Genomic DNA, 13318 nt, shown 5'->3' with positions numbered 1-13318 from the left:
GCTGGGGAACAAAGTGTGTGCACAGCTTCTCCATTATTGTGTTGCACAGCATCTCACTCAGCTTGGCCAGGGCCCATAGAACCTGGACAATCTCAAATGGGACAGGTACACACACACACACACACACACACACACACACACACTGCATAGCATGGTCTACTTCAGTTTGAAGTTGGTCACCCAATTGGCTGTGAGGAAAAACTCAAGCCATGTGGCGTAGGAGTCACATTTTCCTGGGACTGTGGGGTCAAATTCCCCAATGTGGCCCTGCGTGGCCATGAGGTCCGGCCTTGTGGCTATGGTCAGTTATTCCAGCCAGCTGAAGCAGCAAGTCCTCAGCGGAGATTCAGCTCAGCCGAGGCAACTTGTCACCAGTGAAGTACCGTATCTGTGGGTTCAAGCAAGACCCAAGGCAGTGATTCACCTTAATGGCTTTATTGAACAGACGGGGGGGGGGGCAGGGGAAAGAGTCTGATTTATATTCACTTTGGCCATTGTTATGCGAACTCAAGCTCAGAGCAGGGGGCACTCAGGGACATACATAACACTACCTGCCCTGCTCCCTCTCTTTTCCCCACAGGCTTGTAGCCTTGCCCTTGGCCTATCTGACCTCATGGATGGATTGACTTTGCTACGTAGCCCTGCTCTGGCCTTCTTGATGCAACTCAGCTTCTAGTTTGTGATGCCTTTTGAGACACCTCCTGCAACCAAATCCAGCCACCACACAAAAACTGCAGCATGAAACATCCCTCTCTCTCAGCAATATGAGCCTAAAACACCTTGTGAACGCCTGAGCAGGCTTATAACTGAAAATATATTGTAACTTATGCACTGCTGCCAGGAAACTAACTGGGTTACGAATGCTCAGTATTAACACATTTCTTCTGTATAGAACTGACTCATCCTTTCTATAGAAATTATTCCACTTTGTATGCAAAGTTCTACATGAGTTTCATTCCGATGTGTGTGATACAGATTACTGCACATCCCTAAGTGAGGAAGGAGACTCTGGGGGACTGGAAACCGCACAAAATTGGGTAGGGAGGGCAATGGTGTGATGGTGTTGATGGATTACTCTAGAGAAGGATCTGACCAACAGATCAGTTCAGGAGACCATGGAAGGAATTCACCATATTAACTCATTGAAAAAAAACAGGATCATGTCTGGATTGGGATTGACGTTGTGTGTACAATGCTAAAACAACCCAGCACACACCGTGCCAGGAATGTATACTAAACTGTAGTGTGTAAGTAGCCTGAAAAGGCCCTCTTGTGTGCAGCTTCCCATTCCATTTCAGAGGACAGGGGCAGACTTCGGTCTTTCAAATTTCAGAGCCGAAAATTAAAATGCCAAAATTTGCCCCCACCCCACCTCTTGCCTTCCATTCTGCTCATTTCACTGTGTCATAGTTGTGACACCTTACAGCACCCCCCAGGCTCGGCATCCAGTGCAGCAGGACCAGTCGTGCTGCCCTAAATCCACCTCTGCAGACGGCAGGGAGAGCCATGTTCTATGGAACAGGGCAGGGTCTGCCCAAGACAGTTTTGTGCTTGAGATGAGCCACAAAATGGTATCCCCTCCCCCTCCAAGGAAGAAGGGGTGAGTGAAGAAGCGGGAAATAAAAGACCACACCTGGATCTGCTGCCCCTGTGGGTCCTGCCATCTGAGGTAGTCACCTCCCCTTGCCTCATGGGTGGGCCAGCCCTGGAACAGGGCCTCCAGTGACCCTTATCACATGACAGCTGGTGGGGGCAGTGGCAAACAGGGCCCACATCAGTACCAGGGGTGGCATGAGCATGTAAGTGCTCACCAGGACTGATGCTAGTCGCCATGAAACCCTTTCTTTCATTTTTTAAAAGTTTATTTCCAGGTATGTACATGGTTACAGATGTTAATTTTATTCATTCTACTTTAAAATATATATATTATCCCCTCTTTTTCAAAAGAATAAAACAGCATTTATTCCCATACCCATCAGGGCAGCAGAAACAAAGTTTTATTCCTGTAGTAATGATGATACTGGGAGGGATGCTGGTGGTGCTGTGGTTAAACCACTGAGCCTAGGGCTTGCCGGTCAGAAGGTCGGCGGTTCAAATCCCCGCGACGGGGTGAGCTCCCGTTATTTGGTCCCTGCTCCTGCCAACCTAGCAGTTCAAAAGCACGTCAAAGTGCAAGTAGATAAATAGGTACTGCTCTGGCAGGAAGGTAAACAGCATTTCCGTGCACTGCTCTGGTTTCACCAGAAGCGGCTTAGTCATGCTGGCCACATGACCTGGAAAAACTGTCTGTGGACAAATGTCGGCTCCCTCGGCCAGTAAAGTGAGATGAGCACTGCAACCGCAGAGTCGTCTGCGACTGGACCTAGTGGTCAGGGGTCCCTTTACCTTTTAATGATGATACTATTATTGAAGTAAGTTTCAAATGCAATGTTCTTTTTCAAACAGGACTAGCAAATTTTGTGTGTATGTGCTAATGTATCAGGAACATAGAAGCAGATGCATGGAATGGCAGTACAAGGCCAGGAGGAACAAAATGGTTAATTGTGCACTTTCACAAGTGAAGTAATCTGCTTGGCTATCTAAAGGTTACCCCAATAAGTGCCAGCAAAGTCTAGAAACAAATATCCTGATAACACTTTACTAAGCCAAAAACTGTATAATTTGAGAGGAAAGGAACAGAGAGCTTTTGTCTTTCTTAGTTCAGGCCTTGTACACAACAGGGAGACATTTAACAGAAAAATACAGAGGAAAACGCCCTCAGAACTACACAGTCAATCACAGCATGTGCTACCTCAGTAAATATCATGCCACCCAGCCTGGTTGCGAAGCCACACCTCCACATAAACCCACCCTTTGGTTAGCTGCCTTCTTGTTGTTTAGTCGTTTAGTCGTGTCCGACTCTTCGTGACCCCATGGACCAGAGCACGCCAGGCACTCCTGTCTTCCACTGCCTCCCACAGTTTGGTCAAACTCATGTTCATAGCTTCGAGAACACTGTCCAGCCATCTCGTTCTCTCGTGGCGAAGGGGCTTGAATAACTCAGAGAAGCTATGAGCTATGCCATGCAGGGCCACCCAAAATGGACAGGTCATAGTTGAGAGTTTTGACTAAACGTGATCCACCTGGAGCAGGAACTGGCAAGCCACTCCAGTATCTCTGCCAAGAAAATTCCATGGACAAAGACAACAGGCATATAAAAGTTAGCTGGCTTACTGACAACAAATTTAACTCTTTAAGTTACATACTGAATCATCTCTGCTGTTGCACTTTCAACAATAAGACCATTAAGTCCAAGGTCTACACTACACAATCACCAAGATGTGCCATTGGAGGCAGGCCCTGTGCAACTTCCTCAGCAAAGGCCTCGTGCACATCCTGCTGGCCACTTGCCCAATTTCACAGCTTCTTTCCCTGGCCTGTTTGGCAGTGGCAGTAGCTGCATTGTGGGGGTGAAAGAAGGGGCTGCGGAACCAGTGACTCAACAGTGGAGAGAGCTGCCAATTTCTGAGTGGCAGCATTTGATGCAAATGATCTGGAAGTGTATTTGCATAGTGAAAAATAATACTCTCCAAGTCAGACAGTTTGACTTCTTTGCTGGCAAAGCTCTCAGATGCTCAGCATCTCTTGTACGCCAATGTTTGGGATTGCTTAATTGTCTGGCATCTGACCAAGTGTTATATGCCCTGCCAGTGTGTTCATTTCAAAACACGGAAACTGTATTGCATACTAAGGAAGACACATCATTTTTTACAAGAGGAAAGTCCCTTGGTGAATCCCACAAGCTTGCTGATAAATAGAGCTGTTCCTACGATGATGGTAAGATGACAGCTTTGGGGGCAGATTTTAAAGAGTGGGGGAACTTTTTCAGTCTGAGGACTGCGTTCTCTTTTGGCCAACCTGTCAGGGCCATATGCCACTGGTGGCCAGAAGCAGAGGTTTGTTTGCTTATTATTAAATTTATATCCCAACTACGGTATTCTCTAAGGAACTCAAGGTGGTCTCCTCACAGCAAACCTGTGAGGGAGGTTAGGCTGAGAGACTGTGACAGACCCCCAAATCACCTAACAAGCTCCTGGGCTAAGTGGGGATTTGAACCCTGGTTTCCCAGCTCCTAGGGACGCAGGTGGCGCTGTGGTGTAAACCACTGAGCCTAGGGCTTGCCGATCGAAATGTCGGCGGTTTGAATCCCCACGACGGGGTGAGCTCCCGTTGCTCTGTCCCAGCTCCTGCCAACTTAGCAGTTCGAAAGCATGTCAAAGTGCAAGTAGATAAATAGGTACCACTCCGGCGGGAAGGTAAACGGTGTTTCTGTGCGCTGCTCTGGTTTCGCCAGAAGCAGCTTAGTCATGCTGGCCACATGATCCGGAAAAACTGTCTGTGGACAAACGTCAGCTCTCTCGGCCAGTAAAGTGGGATGAGCGCCGCAACCCCAGAGTTATTCGCGACTGGACTTAACTGTCAGGGGTCCTTTACCTTCACCTTTCCCTCCAGCTCCTAGCAAATCTTACCCTAGTATGGCAGGCTACACAATCCAGCCATTCAAAAGCCAAACATTTCCACACCTCCACACCTCTCCATCTTGGCAAGCAAGAGGCATAGCCACAGTTTTAGGACACTTTCCAGCCAGGCCAAAGCAGTCAAGGAGGGCAGGGAGCAGTAGTAGTGAGAGACGTAACATCAGCTGGATAGCTCAGTTGGTTAGAGCATGGCGCTGATAACGTAAAGGTTGAAGGTTCAATCTCTGTAAGGGACAGCTGCCTATTCTTGCATTGTAGGGAGTGGGACTAGATGATCCTCAGGGTCCATTCCAACTCTATGATCTCTATGATCTCTTTGCCCCGAGGAGAGCTCCCGTAAGTGGTGGGTCAGACATTGTGTTAAGGGCAAAAGAGGGAGGACAGGAAGATCTGGCCCAGGACTGAGTTCACTCCATCAGGACATTCTTCCCAAAGGAGCTCCCACACATATTAAAAGCTGGGGAACAGAAGGCCTCTTGGAGAAAAAGCAGTGATTTTAGTCCTGCTCCATCATCAGAGGTGACAAGAAGAGGTCCTTACAATCCCAACGTCACAACCCCCAGCAAGATCTATCTCAGGAAGTAACCTGCTTCCTAGCATGGGCCTAGCCAAGAGGGGGCGGCGGGGGGAGCTGAACCCCAGATCAAGTAAAAGAATAGAAATGCTTAACTAAGTGACCAATCACATTGGTTCTGCACTCCCCCCCCCAAAGTCCTGGCTACACCCATGCTTCCAAGGGCATTGCTTAAGGGGGGGGAGGGGAGGCAAACCAAAGAGGCCCCAGGACAAGGCCTAGTCCTAATGAGTCTCCTTATTCAGCTGACGTGCAGTTCCTTCTCCTTACAAAAGAAAATAGCTTTTTGATAAAACACAGCTGGCTGTAGCTGTGCTGCTGCTATTGGCTGGGCTTCTCGTAACAGCTCAGCAGGGACTTATAAAAACTATTCACATCCACTTCCTAATTAGGGACCGGATCCTGAAGAGTAATGAGCCTTGTTGCAGTGGGACTTCTCATATGCCATGCTGGACTCGTGGGGGAAGTGGCCTCTGAATAATCTAAAACCTGGAGAAAGTCAAAGCCCCTTTGAAGAGGAAATAGTTGCTTTCTGTGACGGCATCTTATATGGAATTTAGAGAGGAGCTGAGCTTCCTCCTGTTCACACCAGCAATTTACTTCTTCCAGCCCAGCCAGCATAGCTAGTGATGGGGTGACAGGAGCCATAGTCTGAAATATCAGGAGGGCACCACATTGGCTACCCCTGATTTAAATGAACAAGTTGGAGCTGGGAGGAGAGGTCAAGGGGTTAATAAGAGGGGCTGGGGAAAGGCGCGCCAAATGGCAATGGTGACAATATTATTGCACCAACAAGTACAAGATAACCCCTCTGTAGTGCCACAAATCCAACTCAGTGGTGTAACGTTGGAAAATGTTGATCACTTCTCCTACTTGGGCTGTTACCTTTCCACAAGGGCCAACACTGATGCCGAAATCCAGCATCACCTGAGCTCTGCGACTGCGGCTTTCTCCTGATTGAAGTGCAGAGTGTTTGAGGACCAGGACATAAACACTGACAACTGGGAAACACTGGCCTGCGAGCGCTCCAGTTGGAGAACAGCCTTTACCAAAGGTGTCATGGGCTTTGAAGAAACTCGATCTCAGGACACAAGGGAGAAATGTGCTAAGAGGAAGGCACGCTTAGCAAATCCACTCCTGCCTGGAAACCAATTTCCCCACTGTGGAAGGATGTGTGGATCCAGAATTGGCCTCCACAGTCACTTATGGACCCATTGTTAAAACTGTGTTTATGGAATACAATCTTACTTGACTACAAGTGATCGCTGAAGAAGAAGAAGAAGAAGAAGGAGTGTCAGAATTTGAACTGAAATTCCTTGCCCTTGGTGGGTGCCACAGCTGTAGATTTCACTACAGTGGTACCTCGGTTTATGAACACAATTGGTTCCGGAAGTCTGTTCATAAACTGAAGCGTTCATAAACTGAAGCAAACTTTCCCATTGAAAGTAATGGAAAGTGAATTAATCCGTTCCAGATGGGTCCGCGGCGTTCGTAAACCGAAAATTCGTAAACCGAGGTGTTCATAAACCGAGGTTCCACTGTACTCCCCTCTAGTACCAGGTTTAGGGTGGAAACAGACAAGACATTCCAGAAATTAATTAGAACCTGCATTCTGATGCATTTGATTGCAAGACAGAGGATGTACTTTTTAAGCCACTTCCAATTCAGAAGTAGGGCTAGAAATAGGCAGAAGCCAGAGTGGGAGAGTCAGGCTTGATTTCTGCTGGAATCCAAGGCTGTGTCTGTGGGAGAAGCAATACCTTTGGGGTGTTAGTGCTGTGAGCCCCTTTAGTGTGGGCTTAGGTTGTATATATAGGTAAATAAACATATACTGTATCCTAAAGACACCACAGTCTCAGCTATCCCTCATTCCAAGGAAACAAAACCTTGGATAAGTACCTGGAATCCTTAGAATCTCATACCACTTGGGCAACAATGCTTACCTTTAATCCAGCAGAACACTGGTACTTGATGATGCTCTGTCTCCAAGGCAGATGATAGGTGGGTATAGATATTTCCAGAGAACAGCCTGCCTAGGTAAGAGATTGATCAGCCTATTGTTCATGTAAACCGTAGACCCTCTGCCTGCCCCTAATTCTTGCTGGTTTCTTGTTTGTTTGATTGCTTGCTTGCTTTTGTTTTGCCTTCCTAACCCACTCAAGTCTATTTTTCACCTCATTCTGTTCCTCCCCACTTTCAGATAAATGATTCAGTTACCACCCCTGGACTGCCCCAGTAATGCTGCTATGCTGCAGCTGAGCCAATCACCCCTTTAATGTGTCTTTGTCTCTTGCATTTGGAACAGTGACTGACAATGGAGACTACACTTTGCTCCTGCTTCAGTCTTGTGACCACTGTCAGCTATGAGCCTCTGAGCAGAGATCATTTTTAACTTATGAAAGACTGAGGACCCAGTGTGTGGGCCACCCCTGGATTTTCCATTTAGGTTCAAGAAGTGTTCTCATTAGTGGTGCTGTTCCAAAAACGTGCTTCCTTTGTTTCTTTCAGTACCATTCTCCATCAATTAATGAGAAAGGAAATTGCATTCAAAAATTATCAAAGGGAAGAGTGAAATTCTTATAGGTGTGATGCAGACTTTTATCCTGCTTAACATACTTTCATGGTGGCAGAGGGGTATTTGTGAGGGACCTTTCTGGCATTCCTCAAATCATCTCTCTAGTGGTCTGCAGCCTGTAGCCTTCCTGGGTGCCAGGGGGGAAAACCATGAAACCACACCACTCATGGGACTTTTCAGATCAGGAAGTAATTAATGATAACAACAACAACAACAACAACAACAACAACAACAACAACAACAACAACAACAACAACTCTGGGTGGCTTCCAACAGAAAAATAAAATAATCTATTAAACATTAAAAGCCTCCCTAAACAAGGGCTGTAAAAATATGGAAATTGAGGAAAAGCAAAATTTGGAAAAATTAACAGGTAATGAAATAAAAAAGAACATGAAATATGTATTGATTTAATTCAGGAAAAGTATGAAAAAATATGGGAGAAATTAAAAAAGACAATGGAAAATTGGTCCAAATTTAAAATTTCACTATTAGGTCGAATAGCAATTATTAAAATGTCCATACTCCCCAAAATGAATTACTATTTTCAAAATTTACCAATATTGGGCGGAGCAAAATGTTTCAAAGATTGGAGGCGGGATGTTACTAAGTTCATTTGGAATGGCAGGAAGCCAAGAATCAAATATAAAGTATTAGTTGATCATAAAGGAAGAGGAGAATTTGGACTCCCGGATTTGGAATTATATCATGACGTGGCAGGCCTGAATTGGACGAAGGAGTGGATGGAATTAAAAAATGATGAGGTATTAGATTTGGAAGGGGTGGGTCTGAGCTCTGGGTGGCATTGGTACTTAATGGAAGAAAATTAAAAACCCAAAGTATTTTTATGAATAATATTACTGTAGAAGGAAGTCCATATACAAAATATGGAGGAAATACCATGGCATACTAGAACCTAAAATACCGGGATGGATATCACCCCTGGAAATTGTTTACTGTGAGAAGGAGGAATATGGGAACAAATTGGCCATTTTATAAAGATTTATTAGTAGAGATAGATGGGAAATTAAATTTAAATGATTATAATGTAATTAAACCCTATTTGACTAGTTGGCTGCAATTTTTTCAAATTAACCAAAGATTTCAAAGAGATTAAAAAATTGGCTTCAATAAAGAAATTTTGAAATTAGATAAAATATTAATAAGGGGTAAGGATAAATATATTTAAAAATCTTTATGCTTTACTATTGGAATGGGAAACCAAGGAGGAACAAATAAAAGAAACAATGATAAAATGGGAACAGGATCTAGGGAAAACGATCATGTTAGATAAATGGGGAAATCTGTGGAATAGAGATATGAAGTTTACACCCAATTATGATCTGAAGGAAAATCTGATGAAAATGCAATATAGATGGCATTAACGCCGGAAAAAATAGTGAAAATGTATAAGGGAAGCAACAATGTATGCTGGAGATGCTACACTGAAATTGGTACATATATACATATTTGGTGGTATTGTAAAGAAATTAAGAAATACTGGGAAATGATTTACAAAGAATTGAAAAAGATGCTCAAATACTCCTTTAAGAAAAAGCCAGAACTGTTTCTATTAGGAATGCTGGATGAGGAAATTCCAGCAAAAGATAGATGTATTATAATGTATGCGACAACAGCGGCCAGACTCCTTATAGTGAAACATTGGAAGGGTGATAGAATACCCAGTAAAGAAGATTGGCAAATAAAAATGATATCATATTACAATTTGGTAACAAAAATAGCAGATATTAAAGGAATAAACAAAAAAAGGATAAAGACAGGAAAGAGTTCAAAGATTACATAGCAAGTTTTGTGGAGAAAGCCGACCTCTCAATAGATTTATGAAGGTTCCAATAAATGACTATCAAAATGGATAGTGAGGATATAGGTATATACATGAGTAAAGAACAAGAAATGTGCAATATAAGATTGGCTGGAAAGCACAACAGGGTGGGTGGTGGGATGGGTGGTGGGGGTGTTTGAAGAGATGAAAATTGATTTCTATTATGTATGGTTTATTTATTACTGTATTTTTGGACTGTTTCTTGCCATTTTTTATTTCTTGTATAAAATAAAGTTATTATAATTTTTTTAGAGAGAGAGAGAGAGAGAGAGAGAGAGATGAGGAGGGCAGAGGCTGGGAGGAGTGGGCATGGGGAGCAGCCCAGAGACACAGGAAATGGAAGAACCCCAAAACCGGGATATGGCAAACACATATCACATGGCACAGTGGCATGTAGTGGATTTAGAAAATGTCACATTAATACCAATTAGCTGAAAAGTGGATTTTAGCTTCAAAGAACCTGACAAATCACCCTGCCTGTAGGTGTCATGTGCTTCCTACCCCCAAAAATGAAGAAACAAGCAAATTTTGAGATGGTGCAGATGAACTTTCAGAGTCCAGGAGTTTGTTTCAGTAGAAAGACACTTGCTGGCTGTGAGTGATCTCAGGAAGGGACCTGGTTTTATGGCAAAACCTAGTGAATAGCCCCACCTGCTGCCCAAGCAGTAGTGCTTTCTATTTGCCGAATGACTTAACTGGCTTCAGATTTTAGTGCAAATACGGTATAATGCTACGAATGACAAGCAAGTATGACTGTGATACAATGTCAGCACAAACTAAACACTAGACACTTTTATTATTCACTGGGGCTTTTGCTGGCACATGATGTTAGCCGCTGTAGACTTTTAAAGATTTTTACTGTCTGCTTGATTTGATTAAGTTTCCATTGTATTTGCATAGTTTTGAATTGTCTTTGCAAAAATACTGTCTGCAAAATAGGCAGTATGTAAGTATCTTAATAAATAAAATAAAGCAGAGTTGGCATGCGCAAAATTCAGAAACTGGTCTCAGTCCAGCTTTGCAGTTGCCTGGGGTAAAATTTTCACTCCTTTGTTTTGGATTCTTTTCAAAAAGGAGTTCAATGCCTTTATAACAATACTCCTGTTAATCAGTTTACCAGGGCCAGTATATCTGTTCTAGGAATGTAAAAGTAAAGGGGCCCCTGACCATCAGGTCCATTCGTGTCCGACTCTGGGGTTGCGGCGCTCATCTCGCTCTATAGGCCGAGGGAGCCGGCGTTTGTCCGCAGCATGACAAAGCTGTTTCTGGCGAGCCAGAGCAGCGCACGGAAACGCCGTTTACCTTCCCGCCGGAGCGGTCCCTATTTATCTACTTGCACCTTGATGTGCTTTCGAACTGCTAGGTTGGCAGGAGCTAGGGATTTGAACCGCCAACCTTCTGATCAGCAAGCCCTAGACTCCGTGGTTTATCCCACAGCACCACCTCCCTCATGTTCTAGGAATACAGCAATATAAAAGTTAGCTGATCTCCAATTTTAAAAGAACACTATGGTTTTGACCATGGCTTTATGCATAACTGCTGTAAACTGCTCTGGTATTTTTTAAGAATAGAGGTACCGTATATAAATATTTTTATATAGAAATAAATATGGTCTAAATGGTGCTGTCGTTAAAATGTATCATAAGAGTTTAGTTGATACAAAATGCAGCAGGTAGATTGCTGAAAGGAACCCATAAATTGGGTGTTAGCCAATACCTGCTTTAAACAAAATAAAAAAATTCCTTCAGTAGCACCTTAAAGACCAACTAAGTTTTTATTTTGGTATGAGCTTTCGTGGTTGGTCTTTAAGGTGCTACTGAAGGAATTTTTTTATTTTGCTTCGACTCAGACCAACACGGCTACCTACCTGTAACTACTGCTTTAAACAGTTACAGGTAGGTAGCCGTGTTGGTCTGACGTAGTCAAAACAAAAATTTAAAAATCCTTCCAGTAGCACCTTAGAGACGCTACTTAGAGTTTGCTCAGCTTTCGTGTGCATGCACACATCTTTAGATACTTTAGATTCTTTAGATACTTATTTAGATACACACTTCTTTAGTATCTGACACACGAAAAGCTCATACCTATGACATGAAAGCTCATACTTATGACAAACTTAGTTGGTCTCTATGGTGCTACTGGAAGGATTTTTTTTATTTCTGCTTTAAACAGTTACAGGAGAAAATGAATGAAATAGCAAAATGCTTGGGGCCAGGTTACAAAGCTTATTAAAAATAACAAAGGGAAAAGGGGAAAAAGGGGAAAAAATGTAGAAATTATAATGAAATTATTAGAATGAAATAAATATATCATAAACTCTCTCTCTTATTCATTTGTGGTCATCCCTGTTTTGAATACTGTGTGCTATTCTTGTTGCCAAATCTAAGATTATAGACTTGCTAGAGGTAAGAAAAGAGAGAGAGAAATAATATAAAATAATATTATCCAAGGCTGGAGACCTCCCTGACTTGGAAAATCTTAGCGTTTGGGTTCCTTCGATTTTAGAAAACTTTAAAATATTAGTAATTGCCTAACTACATATTAGCTGCAAACTCAAGTAACAGAAACACAAATGCTGTTTGAGGCTTTTTGTTTTAAGTGAAAATCAACTTCAGGAGAGCCATTTCTGATAAAGATGCTTAATCTGTTCCCCACCTGCAGTTTCAAAATATCCTCCTCAGATGCTTGTTGCACATTTCCAAATGTGTACATACTCAGAGCCATATCATGAAAATTGGCACATCCCATTAATGTGATTTTATATTGTAATTCTATGTTGTGAACCACCCTGAGATCTATGAATCATAGAATCCTAGAGTTGGAAGAGACCACAAGGGCCATCCAGTTCAACCCCCTGGCAAGCAGGAAACTCCATCAAAGCATTCCTGACAGATGGCTGTCAAGCCTCTGCTTAAAGTAAACAAAATTAATATGTATGATTGTTTATTGAATGGTTTCCTGTCCCACCACAGGTATCTTCAATACAATATTCTCAGCAACACTGAATAAATTATTGCCAATCTTCAACTGTAAAAGGTTAAAGGTGGGAGAGGCTCCAAAGGATGAGTGGCAGCTGGAAAATGATGGAATGCGCAGAGCTAGCAGCCCTAACCAGCAGGGCAGGAGAACAAGAAGGACGAGTGTATGAAGATGAATGGAAAGTGTTTGTGGAGTATCAGGGAAACAATTGTAAGCAAGTGAAAAGGCTAGCAGGATTGTTGTAAATTTAACAGTATAATGTAGATTAAGATACAATGGAAAAGGGGAAACTAGATGGAGGAAACAGAATACAGTCATACCTTGACATCCGAACGCTTCGACTTCCGAAGGTTTCGACTTCCAAAGTCAATAACCCCCGGAAGTCCTTTTCCCACGTGCGCCGTTCAGTGCCTGTGTGTGCAGCGTGCGCTGCTGCCCTTGCCGGGTCCCACTGGGTTGGGACTTGGCGCGGCGCGCACTGTGTGTTCCGCAGGGTCGGGGCTTGGCACGGGGCGTGCTGCAGCTTCTGCCGGCTCCTGCTCCGTCTGAGCTCCACGTGGCGCATGTTGTGCATCTGCTTCCGGCAAGGACAGGCACCTTCCTTTTCCTGTTCCTTACGGAAGTGCCATCCGGACCTGCTCCCAGCACGGTATGGTACCGGTACCCCAGCATGTCTTATTTTGGGGGATGCCTTATGCCTTATATTTTATTGCTTTGAGAAAATCGTGCCATGGCTTATTTTATAGGCACGTCTTATTTTATGAGAAACACGGTAGCTGGCCCTGCCACGCGTTGCTGTGGCTAATCCCTGTGATCGCCCCCACCCTGTC

Source organism: Zootoca vivipara, chromosome 16 (genome assembly GCF_963506605.1).
Source record: "Zootoca vivipara chromosome 16, rZooViv1.1, whole genome shotgun sequence".
NCBI classification, from domain to species: Eukaryota; Metazoa; Chordata; class Lepidosauria; order Squamata; family Lacertidae; genus Zootoca; species Zootoca vivipara.
This window is presented reverse-complemented; position numbering follows the sequence as displayed.